Raw genomic sequence first — 23,372 nt, 5'->3', positions numbered from 1 at the left:
CTCTGTCTGTGCGGGAGGTAGCTGTCACACTGATTGCGCACCCCCCTCCTGGATTTCCTCCTGGTTGAGGAGCTCACTGCTCCTTATGTTCAGCGCAAAGTGCATTTTTTCCTGTATTTTATTCTAAGGTGGTATGGCAACGCCTCCCGTGATTAGGCACCACCCCCAAAAAGTACCCGGGCCCAGCCAGACTCTCTACTACCCTGCTCTGTAATACAGGAAACAGTACACATTGTTATACATGGAGCAGTATACATTGTTATACAGTGTACAGCACACTCTGCTGTAACAGGAGCAGTACACTCTTATACAGGGAGCAGTATACTCTGTTATACAGGGAGCAGTACACTACTACTGTATTCTGTGAATATGTGTATTATAAATGTATTCATCAGGTAGTGGTATAAGCCGAAGGTGACTATACAGATTTCTAGTCATTTCATCAAAATGATTACAATTGGTCACATGAAAAAAGAAACAAAATACAAAAATGACAAACCATGAGATTCTGCATTATATCAACTTACAAACAAAAAAATATTTAACTTCCACACTTTGTTGCAACTTTCAATGCAAACACTGTTTACAGAAAAAAAAGTGTTTTTTATTTTTTATTTAGAAGTGAACACTTCTGAACATTACAGCCACTCCATGTTGCCTAGCTTGCTAATATGGAGTAAAGTTTGTTCATGGTACAGAACAGTAATATAAAGAAAAGACACAATATACTGTACAATATAATTTCCTTCTATGGTCTGCATTATGTCATAAAGAATAGTCCAAAAAGTCACTTCTTTAATTAATTGTTCAGAAAACGATGTATGATTTTCAAGCATGAAATTGCTTTCTACACCCATATATAATTGAAATTTACTATTTCTATCACTAGCCTCACCTGCTGATTGGATTGGTAGCACTCCAGTGCAAGGACGCCTCCCTCCAAATACTGCATTTATGTTGTGTTGCACTTATACCATGTGAATTATTTATTCTCTTCTATTGTATTTGTGTTGGCACTTTGTAGGGAAATAGGAAAGTACTGTATATTAGTTTGACTATAAAATAAGAATACACAGACATATATTTTCAATTGTTTAAAAGTGTAAGTAAGCAGGCACACACAGAGACTATGGTGCCGTTATTAAGGCCTACAAATTAGTAATGTCACAGGAAATCAAAATGTAAAATGTAATCTATTTTATATCTTTCTAATATATCTGCTCTACTAAAAATGTTCAATGAAGTATTTGTGTCATTCCATATTTGGCTGTAAAATATTGCACATTCCCACTAGTGGCAATTGTCATTAAGTGTTCTCAGTCCTACCACAGCACAAAGACTCCGAGACAAAATAAACTGACTTTTGAATGAGAATAACAAACTGAAGGGAAAACAAGAGCCACAAATATAGAACCACTAATTCAGATCGGGGTCTTTTTGTGGCCATCAAGGACCTAATTCAGACCTGAACGCTGTGCTGCAAATTTGAAGAGGGCTGTGATCAGATAGTCGCACCCCAGGGAGAGTGAAAACACGCCCCGTGCAAGTGTGTGAATGCATGTGTACGCCGTGCGAAAACTTTCCCAGGCAGCGGACATCTGCAAATCTGTTCGCAACTCACTCACCATCTAATGATTTTTCCATACTGTGCAGTCTGGGGGTCATTCCGACCCAATTGCTCGCTGCAGTTTGTCACAGCGCAGCGTTCGGGTCGGAACTGCGCATGCGCCGGCGCTGCAGTGCGCTGGTGCATGGCAGCTTTCATTGCCTAGCAATCGCCTCCGAGACAGGCGGCCGCTGGGCGGGAGGGGGCTGAACGGCGGCATTAAGCCGCCGTTTAGGGGGAGTGGTCCGGCCAACGCAGGCGTGGCCGGACCATTGGGGGGGCGGGCCGCGGCGGCTGTGTGACGTCTCATGCAGCCGCTGCGGCCAGTGGCAGCGGCAATTAACTCCCGGCCAGCCGCAGGAGCTGCGCTAACCAGGCGTTACTCCTCAAATACAAAGGCATCGCCACTGTGCGATGCTTTTGTATATGTGCTATATGTGCTAAATTTAGCACAGCTACGATCAACTCGAAATGACCCTCTCTGTGCGTAGCCCAGGACTTACTCCTACAGTGTGATACAAACAGGCTAATTGGGGCCGAAGCTGAAAACGCCCTCCCCGAAAAATCAAAAAATTTTGTATTTTATACCAGATTCAGTACTAAAGCATTTCCACTCTGTACTGTAAACATGTTTTCGCTCTACTTCCTTTCAAACTTTAGTCCAACAAGCAGAACCTTCTTTACATCATATATTGATTTGGACTTGTGTTTAACCAGTGCTTTTTTGCTGATGCTACTAAATTGTATGCAGTACCAGCACCTGTTTTATTACAATTTTTGGTTCTGACGACTAGCTCCAGAAACAGAAATAATAAGAAATCAGTGAAATAATTTAATAAATAAATAAATAAAATATAAATATAATTTATTCAGAGTATGAATGCTACTATAAATCTAACAAGTTGGAACTTTTGGTGAGTACAGGTAGCTTTTATCTGAGTATTGGTCCCTTTTTTCATAGAAAGAAGCAGTGGTGAATTTTACCCAGAGTGAGCCCTCCATCTACATTTCCCCAGTGGCTGCTCCTCTCTGCAGTCGCTGGGTGGCAGATGCCACTGAGCTGCCCAATCAGCAATGATCAGCTGCATGGTATTCACTGGAGAGGGTACAAGGATGCAGGGGAGTTGAGAGGTTCCTCTTAGATTGGCAGCTGCTGGAAGACTATCTTCCTGCAGCCACCCACTGAGCATTTCTGACTGATCTCATCAGATGTGACCATGTCAGTGAAATCTCAGTCTGGTGTGGTCGCATCTGATGTTACCAAGCCAGACTAGTGGTTATCATAGAGCATGATCCCAGTGGGAAGCCACTTCACTGTTTTTCCATATGCCCTGCCTAGCTTATAGGGGCTGCAGCTGATGCAGTCCCTTGAAGCTGGTGCTTGTGTCCATGCACCAGTCTGCCAGTCTTTGTGTATATGCGCTAGTCCCATTGTCCGTCAGATCCATTGCTCATGTGCAGTGGATCTGGCAGATGCATCAGCACAGGCACTTCCCATCCAGACTACAGCATAGGCAGCACTACTGACAGGGGCGGATTGGGGACAAAAAGCGGCCCTGGAAAAATTTGTACTAGTGGCCCCACATGGGCAGCACCAGAGTTCTAAGGTCTAGCCATGGGCCATGGCAGCAGCAGCCTCCCCCCAAGACTTTCCAGATAGTGGGCATGTTCAGCATCAAGGGGGAAGTTAAAAAGAAATAAAATTAATTATTATGAGCACATTATATGATACACCTTCAGGATTTAGGAAACTATATCATTCTTTAGAACAATATATTTTCTTGCTTATTACACCAACCGTATCCCAATCACTATTCACTCAATATTATATGTCCTCCAAGCAGGCAGACAGAGCATACACTAGATCAACTGCAATCACAGGCTAAGTGGCAAAGTAATTTTCATATATGCAAATGATTTTGCATCTTATTCATTATGTCTATAAAAAGGACCACATGTCCTCAAATAAAACAGGCCCCCACAGGTGCGTCGGCCCACCGGGAATCTTCCCTGTAAACCATATGGCCAATCCGCCTCTGACTACTGACCATTTGGACGGCAGCACTGGCAGCACGGGCAGAGTTAGGAGCATTGTATATAATATCTGTGAATGCATAACTTATTGTACAGCATATTATAAGATGTCAACACTTTATCATGACTGTTTTATAATAACATACATTTTCCAGAAAAATGCACTTGTATTATTGTTGTTAAAGATTATTGAAAGATAGACAAATAATTTTTTCCCCTTAATATTGTGTCTTAATTAGCTTTTTATCTTTAAGCCTTTTTTGACCTGCAGTCTATGCAAATATTATCCAGTATTTTGGGGATAAATATGATTGGAAAAAAAATCTTTTTAAATGTACATTTGTTTGATGTTTTGCTCATTTTTGTGATGTTTATCCAGCAGCAATTAACTCTTTACTGTACTACACCATTTGAGTTTTTTTCCTTCCGTTTCATATACAGTACATTGGAAGTTTTGGAGGTGGAATGAGAGAACAGTAGAGGCTCACAGGGCATAGCCCTCTCCTGATACTGTGATTTAGTCTACTAGGTTCAGTAGATCACTTTCTCTGGTACGAATTGCTGCTATTATTGGTTGTTTTATTCTCCAGTTTATTACAGATTCACTCTATGGGATCTCTCCTGTTGTTTTGAGAACCAAGAATTCCTGTAATATCTAAAGCATAGGTTCTCAAACTCGGTCCTCAGGACCCCCACACAGTGCATGTTTTGCAGGTAACCCAGCAGGTGCACAGGTGTATTAATTACTCACTGACACATTTTAAAAGGTCCACAGGTGGAGTTAATTATTTCACTTGTGATTCTGGGGCAGATGTATTAAGCTTGGAGAAGTGATAAAGCAGTGATAAATGCAAGGTGATAACGCACCAGCCAATCGGCTCCAATATGTAAATTGGCAGTTAGGAGCTGATTGGCTGGTGCATTATCACCTTGTACTTATCACTGCTTTATCACTTCTCCGGGCTTAATACATCTGCCCCTCTGTGAGGAGACCTGCAAAACATGCACTGTGTGGGGTCCTGAGGACTGAGTTAGCAGACCTATGATCTAAAGTAGGGGTGGGCAACATGCGGCCCGGGGGCCGGATGCGGCCCGCGGACCGATCGTGCCTGGCCCGCTGTGCCCCACCAGAGTGCAATGACAAGCGGCCCGACAGGCCGCTTGTCATTGCACTGCTCTCAGACGCGGCACCGCTGAGGAAATCCCGGTCACGTCACAGGGTCAGCTGACCGGGATTTCCTCTGTTACCATGCGCGCGCTGGGCGGCACGGGGGGCGGGCACTGCAGTGAGCAGGAGTGGCGGCTGAGTGAGGAGAAGAAGCGGTGGCCAGCGAGCGGGAGCAGGAGAGGCCACATCAGCAGTGACTCCAGGCGGCAGCAGCTGCAGCGCGGATCATCGGACAGTGGGGATCGTCTGCCACTGTGACAAACAGGTAAACCCCCTGTCCAGCCAGCCCCTGGATCAGCGCTTCAGCTGCCATATAGGTTTAGGGGTGGGGAGGCCACGGAGTTAAAATCTGCAATATGGGTTTAGGGGAGGGGAGGGGGGGAAGGGACATGTGTAATGTGTAAAAACGGGGGCACTGTCTGCTGTAATGTGTAAAAAGGGGGACGATGTCTGCCGTAATGTGTAAAAAGGGGGACGATGTCTGCCGTAATGTGTAAAAAGGGGACGCTGTCTGCCGTAATGTGTAAAAAGGGGACGCTGTCTGCCCTAAATGTGTAAAAAGGGGATGATGTCTGCTGTAATGTGTAAAAAGGGGACACTGTCTGCCGTAATGTGTAAAAAGGGGATGATGTCTGTCGTAATGTGTAAAAACGGGGGCGCTGTCTGCTGTAATGTGTAAAAAGGGGACGCTGTCTGCTGTAATGTGTAAAAAGGGATGCTGGCTGCCTTAATGTGTAAAAAGGGGGACGCTATCTGCCGTAATGTGTAAAAAAAAAGGGCACGCTGTCTGCCGTAATGTGTAAAAAGGGGACTATTTTCGAGTATTTTGTGTGTGGCCCTCGAATATTCGCTGGAAGTGTTAAGCGGCCCCCCAGCTGAAATAATTGCCCACCCCTGATCTAAAGGGTCATTTCATTCATTGTTGGCTGTCTATAGAAAATCTTCTGTAACAAAGGAGTTGGCATTATTAGTGCCCGTGGATCTGACAGTGATATTGTTTTTTGTTTGTTTATGCAAAACTTACCTATTCTTCATTTCTACTATCTTTTTATATGCTGAGTCCATGGTCAATTTGAACAATTTTATCATTTTTCCCCCCACATTTTCATTTGTTTTCTATATGCAAGGCCATCCGGGATGTTCATCAGCTTCAACATCCTCATGACCATCACTAAATCTTTTGTGCCACTGAAACACACATGCATGTAACATACAATTTGCCCCGTAAGCCACGGTTAGCATACTGAAAAATGTTGTGGTCATTTTGTTCAATTTAACGAAAAATTCTAAGTTGACATGTTGCTCTTCTTTTGAACTAAGCATTTTTTTATGACACACAGGAAAAACAACTTCTTCGAACGCTGTGTGACAGCAAACTATCTGTGAGAGAGGGGTGAAACTTGCAAAACCTTTTTGGGATAGTCCAAGGTCAGTGTTCCTCTACTCCTTTCTAACTCATGCTGTAAAGTTTATTTTTTACAAGTACAGTCTCATTATTTAATAGCCACACCTCATATGTGTGGTAAGGAATATGGATTGTAAGCTTTCCTGGGCAGGTGCTGATATGAATGACTAAATATTTCCTGTAAAGTGCTGCAGAATATTTGTGTGCGGTATAAATAACTGTTAATAAATAAATAGTTGTGTACACTACATGTATGATTGGGTTTGTAAATTAGATTATAATCTACTGGTTTCCCCACTTATAATTAAAATTTAAAACTACTTAAAATTGCTATATACTTTGTTTTTGTAGAATGTTATACATTCCACACAGGTCATTACATGGATCATTTCTATTAATCCCATATAATACATTTTACACATTATAATTACTTATTTACAAAGACATATTATTGGCTTTTGCTGATTTAATTGTTTAATATATTAACTGAGATAATTCCTCAGTATTCTTACAGCCAGTATTTGATACTGTACATGGGTTTGTCATTCTTTCAGCCTTAACAGGAACAAAAGACTTCACTTCACTCCTAAGGCAATTGTGCATTGACTGGAGAATTATCCAGGGCCTGTCATGTGGCTTTGTCAATCCTAATAAATGCTTTCCATGTTATGCCCTCCATTGGGGATTGTCAAGACTTCCATTTATTTGATAAGGAAAAGCTTGTGAACAGGTGAACCGGGGGACTTACATATACTTTCCCTTTAGGGATTATACAATACACAAGAACTTTAAAATGGGTGATAATATAATCATAGGTAATCTAGGTAATCCAAAAAGAAAGTAAGTTTGTTATATATATATATATATATATATATATAATGCAAGAAATGAATAAAAAATGCGCACGTGTATATAAGGGACACCACCTAAAACATGATGTGTGATTAGAGACCATAACATTGATTAACATTCATCATCTATTAAGTGAGTGGCACCTCTCAACCAGTGAAATGTGTTCTGGTCAATAACAAATAAAATTAAATAAGAAATAATAAAGTATTTAAGAGGGCCTAATAATGTATTTTTGTACAGGAGCACCCCTGCAGTTGGATATAAATAACTGAATGTAAGCTTAGTATATGTATGTATATATACAGTACATTTGGATATCTACCTATAGCTCTGCATGTATATATATATATATATATATATATATCTACCTATATATCTGAATATATATATAACTATAAATATATATATATATACCGGTCAAAAAAGATCTGGCACTCAGCGCTGGATGTATAATAAATGATAGGGTGCCTTCAGCAGGATGAGAAGTACAGTTCATAAAAAAGACTGCGGCACTCCAGATGATGCTTTAAAGAATTTTTAGTTGGGCAAAAATTTCATGCCTACTACAACATTTCGGTGCCCCTGCAGCACCGTTTTCAAGTACAGCATGTGAGATAGACAAACAGTGTACATACAAATAACTCACCTAAATAGGTGTCCTCCATCACGCTTTGAAGAGGCCGGATCCCGGAGTCACTTCCGTCCCCCGAGGGTTCCGTAGCATCACTTCCGGTGACGTCAGACCACTCAGTACCCCGTTGGTATGGAGATGTATAGATGTGGCTCCTAGCAACCAGGTGTCCGGTGTCCGAATGCCTCTCCGTCCCCCCCGCAGCGATCTGTGGAAACATAATCAAACAAACATGCAGTAAATACAGTAACAATTTTAAATCATATGTGCTAATCGTATTACATACTGTATAAATCTCTGCCATGAGTGTGCTACGCCATGTAAAATACCTGACTGATTAAGAGCGCCAGTGCTGCCGAACATCCACTATGGGCTCTGTCAGTGCTGTAATAATAATACTACATATCTCTAACATGCTTCCTATTGTATTAATAAGGTTAAACCTAATGATAAATTCACTACAGGTACAGGTATGTATGCCAGTTCTGACGTTCATTCAGTCCATTGGGATGAACTGTGTTCAGGATGTGGATCCATTTTGTTTCACTACACAGTAGACGTCCACGTCTATCTCCTCCTCGCATAGAAGCTGGGACATGGTCAATTAAGATGTGTTTTAAAGTAGATAAAGGATGTTTTGCCTGCAAAAAGTTTCTGGCCACCGGTTGATCAGAGGAACAGCTCGCTCAAGCTTTACTAATTGATGAGCGGTGGAGAGCCATTCGCTCTCTCACCGTTCGTCAGAACTGGCATACATACCTGTACCTGTAGTGAATTTATCATTAGGTTTAACCTTATTAATACAATAGGATGTATGTTAGAGATATGTAGTATTATTATTATTATTACAGCGCTGACAGAGCCCATAGTGGATGTTCGGCAGCACTGGCGCCCTTGATCAGTCAGGTATTTTACATGGCGTAGCATACTCATGGCAGAGATTTATACAGTATATAATACGATTAGCACATATGATTTTGAAATTGTTACTGTATTTACTGTATGTTTGTTAGATTATGTTTCCACAGATCGTTGCGGGGGAGGGGGGGGGGGCAGGAGAGGCATTAGGACACCTGTTTAGGTGAGTTATTTGTATGTACACTGTTTGTATATCTCACATGCTGTACTTGAAAACGGTGCTGCAGGGGCACCAAAATGTTGTAGTAGGCACATTTGATGGTCTGAATAAAAATCATATTGATTGAAGAATTGAAGACTGGTGAGTGTTCCTATTTTTCAATTATATATCTATCTATATCTATCTATCTATCTATCTATCTATCTATATATTTATATAATCTATATATATCTATATATATATATATATATAGATAGATAGATAGATAGATAGATAGATATAGATATATATATATAGATATAGATATAGTAACCCAAAGGTGCGGCATTCACCATAATAACTGCATGAGGTATGTATATATATATATATATATATATATATATATTAGTCAGATTTTGATGATCTGTACCCTTGGGCTTAGTGGAAGGGTAGTTGAAGCTTTGAGGTTTGAAGAAGTTTCTGCTTATCTAAACCTTTACACGGAAGGATGGCACAGCTACTGAAGTCGAGACACGAAACTCGAAACTGAAGTCTGAATCAGAGAACTCAGAATTGTAATCTACAGCCTCAAACTCAGGACTCGAACCAGTCATGGGACACTCAAGACCTGAATACAGGCACATAGGCCTGGAACCTACTTCATGAAACTCAGTGCTGGGATGAGACAAAAAGTTTTCTAGAGTAAATATCAATGACGGCCTGACAGCTGTTTTAGGGATGAAGAAGCACCTTCATCAAGGGCATACTGTGACCTGTTTGTGTTATTAGTTTAAGCATACAGTGTTTTTTTCTTCTTGTGACTTAAATGAAGATCATATCATATGTTATGACCAATTTGTATACAGTACATACATAATAAAACTCAAGTGTGTCTGGCACTTGAAAACTATACAACCTTTACTTGGCACCATGCCCTCCACAGCTGGGACGTGTAGTCAGGGTATGCAGCTATAAGTGCACCACATTAAGCCTGGCCGCCAGTGATGTGCGTCTTGGATTATTCTAATAATTTTTATAGTCAAAACTCACCAAATTTGCAGTGCTCTAATGGAAATACAGAGACTGTCAGGGATAGCTCAGAAGTGAGGCAGTTATGAGGTCAACCTCCCCTCTGTGATAGTCAGAAACTGCCTGGATGTGGTGGCTGGGCCACACTGTGACCAATAATACTGCAAAACACTGCACAATGGGAGGCAGCTATCCGATCTGCCTCACTGAGGGGGGCGTGGTTTAGGTGCAGTGTCAGATGACACATACAGGAAGTTCCCCATCACTCAATCAGGAGCAGACAACATGGAGGTGAAGCTGGTGATCAAGATGGCTAAAATGCAGGGGAACATATCGGGAGTGTTAGCTGGGGCTGCTTAAGGGAGGCACAGAGCTGGCACACATCCCTCCGGTGGGCAACATACCCACCTGTCATGAGGAGGAAGCAGTTAGTGCCCAACAAGTTTTTAGGCTGCTTCTGCTGAATTTCTGCAACATGTTTTAATGTATTATTTGATGGTGGGCATCTCTTCGCTGTGGGCACCACCCTGGGTAGCACCAAACACAGCACCAACTAGTGCTAAGCATCAGTAGTTGCTCATGTAATCATGATCAGTTTTAATATGCTATAGTTTCCGGTGCATAGCTACAGACTATATACCTGTATTGGGTTTTCAAAATATAGTAACAATTGGTGTGGGCTGATGCCTTCATGCATAAGATCTGTTGTTGTAATGACCTGATTCTGTTTGTTAGCAGAGTTCTAACTTGGCCCAGTTGCTGGCAAGCTTATAAATAGAGATTTGCTCTCTAGGGCAAGTATGAGATTTCAATGTTTGGATCATTACTAAGAACCTAAAGGACAAAAGAGTCAACGCAGTATAGTGGGCTTTAAAAACTTTTTAGTGTTCTGTGCCCGACCTTTTGTGGCCAGTCTTATATTTTACCTATAACTTTCTGCCACAAACTTTTAATGTCATTAGTAAGAAGACAAAAATAGTGATTATATATATATATTAGTATCTAAGAATACACTGCTGCACCTTTGTATATTGCAAACATAAACCATCGAGTTGATATATTCGTGTGTAAATCCGGTTCTGTTACTGGCCTTTGCCTCCCCAGCAACTGACCTCACCACACTTCACTGCTGGCTGTATCTCCCAAGACCCAAACAGGACTAAATGAACGGTCACCACACATGCTATAAATAAAACACATATTTCTGAGAACCATGGAGGAAATACATAACAGTGTAACAATTGGTTTGGCACAAGGGATTTGTTTATTAGAACTCTGAACTCACCCAAATGTTTAGCGTAAAATCAGAATCTTGGGTATTGTATTGCTTGTAAATTCCTCCCTCATGATTTCAGGTGCCATTTCACTCGGGATAGTGTCGTCAAAATTGACTGGAAATAACAGAAAATTAATGTTATTGATGTTAGTAATATTGTAGGAACAAAAATAGGTCCAAATTACATGATTTTAGCTGTTTTTTTTATCAAATTTCAAGAAACTAAAAACCACATCTGAACTCAAAAACTTGAGTATGGTTTTGCCAAAACTGAAAAACAAAAATAAATACTGAGGGGTGAAGTGGTTTTACTGTGCACATATCTAAAGTAAATATTCAGTGCTGTTCTTAATTCAGGATTATTTTATGATGTATTTTAACAGGCCTAGCAGAGAGAAAACTCAATTTGTTGCATTGTTCACAACACTTTTCTTTTCAAAGTAGGAGAATGGGTGTGAATTACTCGAGCTACACTAAAAAGGTCTACAGTCAATAGGTCTACTACTAATGGTAGACATACATTAGGTCGACAGGATCAAAAAGTCGACATAGATTAGTTTGACAGTAGGAAAGGTTGATAGGGTCAAAAGGTCAACATGGTCAAAATGTTGACACAAGAAAGGTAGACACAATTATTTTGGGGGTGTTTTGTCACTTTTCTGCCACAAACAAGCCCCATTAGTGTACCGCTTTACTCGCCATGCTTCGGGCCAGGTTACTATTCCCAACCGTGGTCCACAAGGATGGTAAAGTATGAAAAAGTAGAAAAAAACAAAACCCTTTTGTCTACCATAAGTATGTTGACCATTGTCATGTCGACCTTTTGACCCTGTCAAACTGTTTAACCTGTCTACCTAATCTTCTGTATTATGTGCATTGTTTTGATGTCTGTAAAGTACCTTGAGTCCTGTTTGGATGAAGAGGGCAATATTAATAACATTATTATTATTATTATTATTATTATTACCTTTTACATGTCAACCTTTTGACCCTGCTGACCTAATGCATGTCTACCATTAGTGGCAGACCAGTTGACTGTAGACCTTTTTAGAGTAGAGCTATAGTCCGGATAACGTAGGAGAAGTACCTGTAGCAAGGACACTTTCTTAGGTTTTTGGTCTGTTTGTAGGCCAGCACAACTAAAGCTAGCACTTATGATCATTTGGGGTTAACAAACTGCCAAAACATTACTTTGTTTCTTCCACAAGTTGTAGGAATATTACACTGTATAGTTTTAAGCATATGTGGAAATTAAACATGCTCAAATTGTATTCACAGTAGAATTGACACTAAAGAATATGCAGCAATATGTAAAGTACTCTAGAAACATAGCAAATGTCAGTTTACTTTCCTTTAAAAAATACTCACTCTTGTTCAGTAACTTAGACTGTCAGAACGTGTATCTGTACCAAACAAGACTTTCACAGAATCAAAAGGTTTGTTCCTTAGCAACTCTGTCAGCAAATTTAAATTGCTGCATTTCTTACAAACTACAATTATTTACATTCTACATTTGTAAACATCACTACGATTTTTATGTGTTTTCAGTTGCAATAGCACATAATTAAAAAGAGGGCAGAAATCCTTTCAACAGATACTTATGATTTAAAAGTCAAATGTTTTACACAGCAAGATTTGCCTTTTCATATTGTACATTGTGGAAGAAATTACGTAGCCTGCCATAAGCAGTTACAGTATGAGATCCCATTAATCAAAGAGACAAAACAACCTAAAAAGAAGATACACACACATTACATATATATTTATTAGAGATGAGCGGGTTTGGTTCTCAGAGAACCGAACCCTACCGAACTTTGCCTTCTGAGCCCGGATCCGAGCCAGGCTCGGATTTTCCCTCTTGACTCAGAAACCCGAACGCGGCAAAATGTCATCATCCCACTGTCAGATTCTCACGGGATTTGGATTCCATATAAGGAGCCGCGCGTCCCCGCCATTTTCACTCCAGTCTCGGAGAGTGTATAGAGAGGACGTGTTCTCAGTGTTCAGTGTCTGTGTGTTGGGGCGAGAAAGTGGGGTGGCAAGTGTTGTGCTGCTCAGTCCAGTCCAGTGTAGTCACTCAGTGTATTCTTGTGCTGCATCAGTCCAGCCAGTCACAGTGTTGGTGTTCTCTGCTGCCATATATCCAGTGTAGCTGTAAAGTGGTGCTGTGTTGTGCAGACCAGTCCAGTGTAGTCAGTGTATTGTGCTGTATCAGTCCAGGCAGATATATCCATTGTAGCTGTAAAGTGGTGCTGTGTTGTGCAGACCAGTCCAGTGTAGTCAGTGTATTGTGCAGCATCAGTCCAGCCATTCACAGTGTTGGTGTTCTCTGCTGCCATATATCCAGTGTAGCTGTATAAAGTGGTGCTGTGTTGTGCAGACCAGTGGTAGTGTCCTGTGTCATCAGTAATTTCAGTGACAATATATACGCTGCTGCTATATATCCACTTCTGCAGTATAACAATTATAACAACCTGTTGGGCTGCAACAGACCAGTGGTAGTATCCTGTGTCATCAGTAATTCCAGTGACATTATACACTCCTGCTATATATCCACTGCTGCAGTATAATAATAATTATAACAACCTGCTGGGCTGCATCAGACCAGTGGTAGTGTCCTGTGTCATCAGTAATTCCAGTGACAACATACGCTGCTGCTATATATCCACTGCTGCAGTATAACAATTATAACAACCTGTTGGGCTGCATCAGACCAGTGGTAGTGTCCTGTGTCATTAGTAATTCCAGTGATGATATACGCTGCTGCTATATATCCACTGCTGTAGTATAACAATTATAACAACCTGTTGGGCTGCATCAGACCAGTGGTAGTGTCCTGTGTCATTAGTAATTCCAGTGATGATATACGCTGCTGCTATATATCCACTGCTGTAGTATAACAATTATAACAACCTGTTGGGCTGCAACAGACCAGTGGTAGTATCCAGTGTCATCAGTAATTCCAGTGACATTATACACTCCTGCTATATATCCACTGCTACAGTATAATAATAATTATAACAACCTGCTGGGCTGCATCAGACCAGTGGTAGTGTCCTGTGTCATCAGTAATTCCAGTGATGATATACGCTGCTGCTATATATCCACTGCTGTAGTATAACAATTATAACAACCTGTTGTCCTGCATCAGACCAGTGGTAGTATCCTGTGTCATCAGTAATTCCAGTGACGATATACGCTGCTGCTATATGTCCACTGCTGCAGTATAATAATTATAACAACAATGTGTTGTGCTGCATCAGACCAGTGGTAGTGTCCTGTGTCATCAGTAATTCCAGTGACGATATACGATGCTGCTATATGTCCACTGCTGCCGTATAATAATAATAACAACAACCACAAGTCTCTTACAGTATTGTTGTGTTGTGCTGCATCAGACCAGTGGTAGTATCCTGTGTCATCAGTAATTCCAGTGACGATATACGCTGCTGCTATATGTCCACTGCTGTTTGTTTCTATATGTCCATGTGCTGTTCGGGGCCTATTTTTTAAATCTGTCATCCTGTCTGCCACTGCAGTGCCACTCCTAGATGGGCCAGATGTTTGTGCCGCACACATGTGTCGCTTAGCTTAGTCATACAGCTACCTCATTGCACCTCTTTTTATTCTTTGCATCATGTGCTGTTTGGGGCCTATTTTTTAAATCTGCCATCCTGTCTGCTCTGTAACTGCAGTTCCACTCCTAGATGGGCCAGGTGTTTGTGCCGCACACTTGTGTCGCTTAGCTTGGCCATCCAGCTACCTAATTGCACCTCTTTTTCTTATTTGCATCATGTGCTGTTTGGGGACTAGTTTTTGAATAGTGCCATCTTGTCTGCAACTGCAGTGCCACTCCTAGATGGGCCAGGTGTTTGTGCCGCTTAGCTTAGTCATACAGCCACATCGGTGCAACTTTTAGGCCTAAAAACAATATTGTGAGGTGTTCAGAATAGACTGGATATGAGTGGAAATTATTGTTATTGAGGTTAATAATACTGTAGGAGCAAAATTACCCCCAAATTCTGTGATTTTAGCTGTTTTTATGTTTTTTTCAAAAATCATCCAGATCTAAAACCAAAACCAAAACACGAAAATGGAATTAGAACCGAAACAAAAACACGAAAAGTGCCCGCCGCACATCTCTAATATTTATATATTTTACCCCTAGGTAGTCTGAAGAATGGTGCACATCTCTTTCCTGGACGTAATGCGTTGGGTTTGCCGTATTCTGACATTCAGATAAGCTGCCCATTCTTTTTTCTGAGTTACAGGCATTCATTTGGTTGTTTATACCATTAATTTTAAACTGGATTACACTATGTATTTTTATTCTGTTTTATATTGTATGTGTTTATTATATTCCTATTAAAACGTGTGAAAATAACCTTCATGCTGTTGGTGATCCTGTGTTGACCAGCAATAAGACATGAGATAAGCTTTTGAAAAAAATGTTATGGTACGGGTTCACTTATAAGCATTATTCAGCACAAAAGTTGTTTCAATTATTGCACTAGGAGGCGCTCTTTGTTCCTATTACATTGCAGATTCAGAGGAGTTGCTGTGGACTATAATGAGGAGCTTGGCCGTCCCATACTAGTGGATTTTCCTGGGCACAGTCTTCTGAGTAAAAATCCTCATAGATTAATTATTTTTGACATTGTTTGTGATATGTACTGGCATAGCGCCAAATCGTTTGCTTTTTAATATTAATATATATATATAAATGGAGCCACGCTCTACATCGCAGGCTGGGGCAAGGTGCATATCTAGGCATGCATGCTCCTCGGCCCTCCCCCAAGCGTACACAGATGCTCCCACTTTGAATGGGGCGCGTGTGCATCTACAATGCATGCGCGCCCAGTTCGCTCCCAGTGGTCTGACTCGCCGGGCGCTCCTAGGCACAGACGAAGTCACGATTAGTGTGGCTCCATCTGTATATATATATATATATATATATTTAAGTCCTTCTATTCACTATTGTAGCACTAAGTGCACGAACTTCACCCTAAGCATCTTATAGGCGCTGGTCACTTTATTGTTTTTATATATGAAGTGACAGTAGACATGTCAATAATTGTTGGCAGCTCCTTCAATACGGACCTGATGTCAGTACTCGCTCCTGACTGCCATGCATCACCGCCAGCGGCTGGGCTAGGAAATTTTATTCTTTTTCTCACAGCCCCAGTTGCGGGAGAAAATGAAGGAGGAGCTGTTGATGGGTCACGTTCCACTTGAGTTGACAATTTTCTCACCAGCAGTTCTTTGCACCTCTGCAGACTTATGTCCAACGGAAAGAGAGATACAACGTATGCTTTAAACTTAGGATCGAGCACGGTGGCCAAAATGTAGTGGTGGACAAGATTTCAAAAGATTGACCACCCTTGAATCCTGGCAAAGCGAATGAAGGGCTCCATCCACAAGTCCCACATACTTAGTGGAATCTCTCTGTCTTAGCTCCACATTTAATTTCTCCAGCTGCTTCTTCAAAAGCCTGATGAGGAGAATGACCTGACTCAAGCTGGCAGTGTCTGAACTGACTACACGTGTGGCAAGTTCAAAGGATTGCAGAACCTTGCTCAAACTGGAAATCATTCTCCACTGCATTTGAGTCAGGTGCATTCCCCCTCCTTTGCCTATATCGTAGGTGGATTTATAAGTTTGAATGGCCTTTTGCTGCTCCTCCATCCTCTGAAGCATATGAATTCCACCTCATTACTACCTCTTGCTTCAGGTGATGGTAGGGCGGGTTCAGGAGTGTTTTCTTGCACTCCAGTCTTCGGCACGCAGTTGCTGAATGTCAAAAGTGGCCCACAATTTTTCAGGCAGCCGACAGCATCTCCTGCAAGCCCCTATCATTTTTTTAATAAATTCTGCACCACCAAATTAATTGTATGTGCAAAACATGGGACGGTCTGGAATTTGCCCATATGTAATGCACGCACAATATTGGTGGCATTGTCAGATATCAGAAATCCCCAGGAGAGTCTAAGTGGGGTAAGCCATTGTGTGATGATGCCACTCAGTTTCCGTAAGAGGTTGTCAGTGGTGTGTCTTACGGAAACCGGTGATACACAGCATAGCCTGCCTAGGATGAGTTGGCGTTTGTGAGATGCTGCGGCTGGTGCTACTGCTGTTGTTGCTGCGGAAGGCAATACATCTACCTAGTGAGCTATCCCAGTCATGTAGTCCTTAGTTTGCCCTGCTCCAATTGTTCACGTGTCCGTAGTTAAGTGGACAGTGGGTACATCTGCATTTTTCAGGACACTGAGGACACTTTTCTTAATGTCCCTGTACAGTCCGGGAATCGCTTGAATAGTGAAACAGAATCTAGACAGGATTTGGTACCGGGGAAACAGTACGTCCATTAACTGTCTAAATCCCACTGCACTAATTGCGGATACCGGACACACATCTTACACCAGCATAGTTATGGCCTCAGAAATCCACTTTGCAACAGTGTGACTGCTGTCATATTTCATCTTCCTCACAAAGGACTGTTGGACAGTCAATTGCTTCGTTGAAGTAGTACAAGTGGTCTACCGAACTCCTCTCTGGGTTGACGATCGAATCCCAGCAGCAAAAACAGCAGTGGCAGCAGCAGTAGGCATACCACTCGAGGATCCTCTGGAGGAATCCCGGAAAGGAGAGGACTCGACAGTCATGCCAGTGACATGGCCTGCAGGACTACTTACGTTCCTGACTGAGGAGGAAATTGACGTTGAGGGAGTTGGTGGTGTGGATTGCTGGAGCTTGGGTACAACAGGAAGAAAGGATTTAGGTGTCAGTGCTTACGCTATTACCCAAAGTTTCTGAACTTGACAATGACATGATGAATGCGCTGCAGGTGATGTATAAGGGAGGATGTTCCTAGGTGGTTAACGTCTTTAACCACTACTTATTATGGATTGGCATTCTCAATTGCTTGGATATCTTTTTATATCCCTTTCCTGTTTTATACAGTTCAATTACCTTTTCCTGCAGATCCTTTGACAATTCTTTTGCTTTCCCTATGACTCAGAATCCAGACACATCAGTGCAGCAGTGGATGAAAGATGCAAGGGTCTTTCAGGAGTCCAGAAACTCACTGACCTTTTATACACACACACTGATTTCAAGCAAACAGATCACAGGTGAGGATGGTTACCTTTAGTAACCATTCAAACCCGTTTGTGTCAACTTGTGTGCATGTTATCAGGCCAAAATCTCCAGGGTATGTAAACTGTTGATCAGGGTCATTTGGGTAGTTTCTGTTGTCATTATGATTTAAAAAGAGTAAACACAGTTGTTTGACAATAAATGGATTCACCCAACCACTAACCATGAGTGAAAGAAAAGTTTGTGAGTTATCATTCATATTCTCTGACAAATGGCCAGAAATCACAAATTCTGCTAGGGTATGAGCACAACTGTATATATATATATATATATATATATTAGTGCTGGGCAAGTTAACGTGTTATTAACGCCTTAACTCCATAAGACAATAACTGCGATTAATATTTTTAATGGAGTTAATGCTGCTGCTGCACCGGAAGCAGTAATTCATCTGACCCCCTGGATGGAGAAGCCACTGGATGCCGCCAGCCGCCAAAACCTCTGGAGACTGAGACTCCAGTAAGCTTGTCCACAACACACATAGTTCAATGAAGAAAAAAAATTGCGTGGGGTCCCCCCTCCTAAGCATAACCAGCCTCGGGCTCTTTGAGCCGGTCCTGGTTGTAAAAATACAAGGGAAAAATTGCGTAGGGTTCCCCAATATTTAAACAACCAGCACAGCGCTCTGCACCTGGTCCTGGTTCTAAAAATACGGGGGACAAAAGATGTAGTGGTCCCCCATATTTTTAAAACCAGCACCAGACTCCACTAGCCAGAGAGATAATGCCACAGCCGGGGGACACTTTTATATAGGTCCCTGCGGCCGTGGCATTACCCCCCAATAGTCACCCCTGGCCGGGGTTCCCTGAAGGAGTGGGAACCCCTTCAATCATGGGGCCCCCCCTCCAGGCACCCAAGGGCCAGGAGTGAAGCCCGAGGCTGTCCCCCCATCCGTGGGCGGTGGATGGGAGGCTGATAGCCCTTGTGTAAAAAATAGAATATTGTTTTTTGTGGTAGAACTAGAAGTCCCAGCAAGCCTCCCCCGCATGCTGGAGAACCACAAGTACCAGCATGCGGGGAAATAATGGGCCCACTGGTACCTGTAGTTCTACTACAAAAAAAATACCCCAAAAAAACACAACGCACACACCGTGAAAGTACAACTTTATTACATACATGCACACCTACATACACACATACTTTCATATGTTGGCACAAAGCCCCTCGGTCCTCTTCTCCAGTAGAATCCATGGGGTACCTGAAAAAAAAAATATACTCACAAACAATCCTGTGTTACATCCTCTTATTTTCCGAAGTAATCCACGAACTTGATTAAAATAAAAACACGGAAACCCGATCCACACGACTAAAAGGGTTCCATGTTTACACATGGAACCGCTTTTCCAGAATGTCGGGACCCCCCGTGACTTCTGTCACTGAAGGTCCCTGCAGCCAATCAGGGAGTGCCACGTCATGGTGCTCTCCTGATTGGCTGTGCACTCCTGCCCTGTCAATCAGGACGAGCGCACTGCCTAGTATGCAGGAGAGCGCTCCTCCATTCTAGTCAATGATGGGAAGTTTGCGGTCTGCGGTAGACCGTGAGGTTAATTGGGGTCACCCACAAGAGCGACGCCAATTAACCTCGCAGTCTACCAGCTGAAACCAGTAGTTTGCCAAATGATTAGTACTGGTTGGGTGGAGCCACAGTGAGCTGTGGGCTGCAGGAGACTGACCAGCAGAAACAGGAGCCAAGAGATGTGGTTCAGGGGTACTCAGCGACATTAGTTATGATGCTCGTGGACAGTGCATTCATGCAGCCGCAACTGGGGCCATGACCTCCGGAGGCCTGCACACCAGCGCGCTGGTGAGATGCTACTGAACGCCAATTCCTGACAGTAACTTTATCTACATTTGATGGTCTGAATAAAAATCATATTGATTGAAGACTGGTGAGTGTTCCTATTTTTCAATTTTATATATATATATATATATATATATATATATATAGTAACCCAAAGGTGTGGTGATGCTCAGCATAATAACCAAATGAGGTGTATATATATATATATATATATATATATATATATATATATATACAATGCTGCTTGTGTCCGGCACTCCGCTGTAAGTAAATAACTGCCACGGTGCCCTGGTTTTCAATAGCATAGAATTCCATAAATAACTGGCACTTATGGACTATACATGGAATATACATACACTGCTCAAAAAAACTAAAGGGAATACTTAAACAACACAATGTAACTCCAAGTCAATCACACTTCTGTGAAATCAAACTGTCCACTTAGGAAGCAACACTGATTGACAATCAATTTCACATGCTGTTGTGCAAATGGAATAGACAACAGGTGAGAATTATAGGCAATTAGCAAGACACCCCCAATAAAGGAGTTGTTCTGCAGGTGGTGACCACAGACCACTTCTCAGCTCCTATGCTTTCTGGCTGATGTTTTGGTCACTTTTGAAAGCTGGCGGTGCTTTCACTCTAGTGGTAGCATGAGATGGAGTCTACAACCCACACAAGTGGCTCAGGTAGTGCAGCTCATCCAGGATGGCACATCAATGCGAGCTGTGGCAAGAAGGTTTGCTGTGTCTGTCAGCGTAGTGTCCAGAGCATGGAGGCGCTACCAGGAGACAGGCCAGTACATCAGGAGACGTGGAAGAGGCCGTAGGAGGGCAACAACCCAGCAGCAGGACCGCTACCTCCGCCTTTGTGCAAGGAGGAACAGGAGGAGCACTGCCAGAGCCCTGCAAAATGACCTCCAGCAAGTCACAAATGTGCATGTGTCTACTCAAACGATCAGAAACAGACTCCATGAGGGTGGTATGAGGGCCCGACATCCACAGGTGGGGGTTGTGCTTATAGCCCAACACCGTGCAGGACGTTTGGCATTTGCCAGAGAACACCAAGATTGTCAAATTCGCCACTGGCACCCTGTGCTCTTTACAGATGAAAGCAGGTTCTCACTGAGCACATGTGACAGACGTGACAGAGTCTGGAGATGCCAAGGAGAACATTCTGCTGCCTGCAACATCCTCCAGCATGACCGGTTTGGCAGTGGTTCAGTAATGGTGTGGGGTGGCATTTCTTGGGGGGGCTGCATAGCCCTCCATGTGCTCACCAGAGGCAGCCTGACTGCCATTAGGTACCAAGATGAGATCCTCAGACCCCTTGTGAGACCATATGCTGGTGCGGTTGGCCCTGGGTTCCTCCTAATGCAAGACAATGCTAGACCTCAAGTGGCTGGAGTGTGTCAGCAGTTCCTGCAAGACGAAGGCATTGATGCTATGGACTGGCCTGCCCGTTCCCCAGACCTGAATCCAATTGAGCACATCTGGGACATCATGTCTCGCTACATCCACCAACGCCACGTAGCACCACAGACTGTCCAGGAGTTGGCGGATGCTTTAGTCCAGGTCTGGGAGGAGATCCCTCAGGAGACCATCCGCCACCTCATCAGGAGCATGCCCAGGCGTTGTAGGGAGGTCATACAGGCACGTGGAGGCCACACACACTACTGAGCCTCATTTTGACTTGTTTTAAGGACATTACATCAAAGTTGGATCAGCCTGTAGTGTGTTTTTCCACTTTAATTTGACTCCAAATCCAGACCTCCATGGGTCAATAAATTTGATTTCCATTGATAATTTTTGTGTGATTTTGTTGTCAGCACATTCAACTATGTAAAGAACAAAGTATTTAATAAGAATATTTCATTCATTCAGATCTAGGATGTGTTATTTTAGTGTTCCCTTTATTTTTTTGAGCAGTGTATATATATATCCTAGTGTTGCTTTTAATGCAGATCAATCATATTTCAGCAATTAAATGCATATGGTCAAGTGGTTCAGTTTATGTTTATAGGGTAGTTTAAGAGTCTCCTGGGTTGTTCAGACACAAGAGTCTTTAGAGTTTCCAGACAATGGTACACAAAGCAAAAAACATCAATTGAGCCGCAAAAAAGAAGGAAAAAAAAACCTAGAAGTCATACTGGTTCAAGCTGACAGAAAAGTGATTGCAACCCAAATAACATGCGTTGCAACTGTAGTATGAAGAAGATCATCCCCTTGAAGTAGATGGGCTACAGATGCACAACAGGTTAATATTCTATTATCTAAGACCAGGAATCTAAGGCTATAGTGGGCATAGGCTCACCAAACCTGGACAACTGGTTGTTGACCATGTACAACCCCTTAAGGCAACAGTCTACCCATCTTCTAATGATTACTTTTAGAAGACTGATGTACCAAAATCACAAAGCACACGTCACCATGAAAATTAGTTTCATTTGCTCGAATGGTCTCTACAGTCACCAGATTGCAATCCGACAGAGCACTTTTGAAAAATGGGGCAACGGAAGAAACACAACATTAGTGTGCACTGAAAAATCTGAAGCAACTGCGTGTTACTATCATGTCAACATGACCTAGAATTTGCCATTCTTTTTTTAATTCATTTTGCAAAAATGTAAAAATAAGCATAAAAAAATAATATATATTTACAAGTGCGTTTTCCAAATAGTCTTGTTTTTTTGAACAATATAAAACCAACCAAATAAAGTTTATCATTCAACAACAATACAATTTTCATACATCATCTGTTTGGCATTTCAATGACCACTCATCAACGTTGCAGGGAAATATGACGTGTTGTTTCCCACAGCTTACATTTTGGAAAAAACTGCCAAGTTTAGTAACTAAGGGTAATTTTTAGCTAAATTATTAATATGGTTTTATACATTGGCAAATCACCAAAATTTAAATATATAATTTTATCTGGACAATCTACTTTGACCAGCAAAGTACTGTTACTTGTGAAAAAATAAATAAAACACATCACAGCCAGAAAGTAACAATGGGTGTGTGTGTGGGGAGGAGTTTAGGGTCAGGCTCCGGGGAGGGGGGTTAGGGACCACTGGGGGTGTGTGTGTTAGGTTTAGGCACTAAGGGGGAGAGGGGGGGGGGTTAAGGATAGGCTGTGTAAATGGGGGGTTAGATTTAGGCCAGGGATGTGCAGTGAGGTAAATGGCTGAGGAGGCACTGGCTAGTCCCAGAGCCAGATTTGCACACAATATATGAGCCCAAGTGTTCACGCGGGCATTATACACAGGTGCTGTAGTATATACTGCTGGAAATTTGATGAGAGTTGATCAGAGATGTGCGGAAAAGTTAGGCAGGTGAGGCACTGCCTCACTTGCCAT

The 23,372-nt window shown here is 42.2% G+C and overlaps 1 long non-coding RNA gene across 1 annotated transcript in view; it reads right to left on the bottom strand.

The window, feature by feature from the left end:
* Nucleotides 1-23,372, bottom strand: part of LOC135050773 (uncharacterized) — a 532,470-nt gene that overhangs the window by 218,786 nt on the left and 290,312 nt on the right. The window contains exon 2 of the long non-coding RNA XR_010241807.1: nt 11,068-11,173. This is a non-coding gene — a long non-coding RNA (uncharacterized LOC135050773). The remainder of the gene's footprint in view (nt 1-11,067; nt 11,174-23,372) is intronic.

Source organism: Pseudophryne corroboree, chromosome 2 (assembly GCF_028390025.1).
Source record: "Pseudophryne corroboree isolate aPseCor3 chromosome 2, aPseCor3.hap2, whole genome shotgun sequence".
Lineage (NCBI taxonomy): Eukaryota > Metazoa > Chordata > Amphibia > Anura > Myobatrachidae > Pseudophryne > Pseudophryne corroboree.
The sequence above is the reverse complement of the archived record's forward strand: the minus strand, read 5'-3'. Positions and strand labels throughout refer to the sequence as shown.